We start from the raw sequence: 336 nt of genomic DNA, 5'->3' as shown, positions 1-336 counted from the left end.
ATGAATTATGTAATAATTAAACAATGGAATATTTGATTTTTATATTGAACTCTATCCGTCTCCTTACGATTGTGTATTAATTATTTGAACAAATCTAATTAAAAATTATGTTAATAATTAAATAATTGAATATCTTTTACTTACTAATTAATAATTAAACAAAAGCAAGAATTTGACGCATCATTGAAAAGTTAAAAAAATGATAAAAGTACTGTAAGTTGATAAAATTGGTAAATTTGGATGGTAAGATATACAAGAATCACGCTTCTCGGCGTCGAAAATCTCAGAAAAATCCCCTGAAGTATTAGCAAGGCAGGATAAGTGAGGAGGTTGTCT

Source organism: Trachymyrmex septentrionalis, unplaced genomic scaffold, assembly GCF_001594115.1.
Source record: "Trachymyrmex septentrionalis isolate Tsep2-gDNA-1 unplaced genomic scaffold, Tsep1.0 scaffold83, whole genome shotgun sequence".
Classification (NCBI taxonomy): Eukaryota; Metazoa; Arthropoda; class Insecta; order Hymenoptera; family Formicidae; genus Trachymyrmex; species Trachymyrmex septentrionalis.
This window is presented reverse-complemented; position numbering follows the sequence as displayed.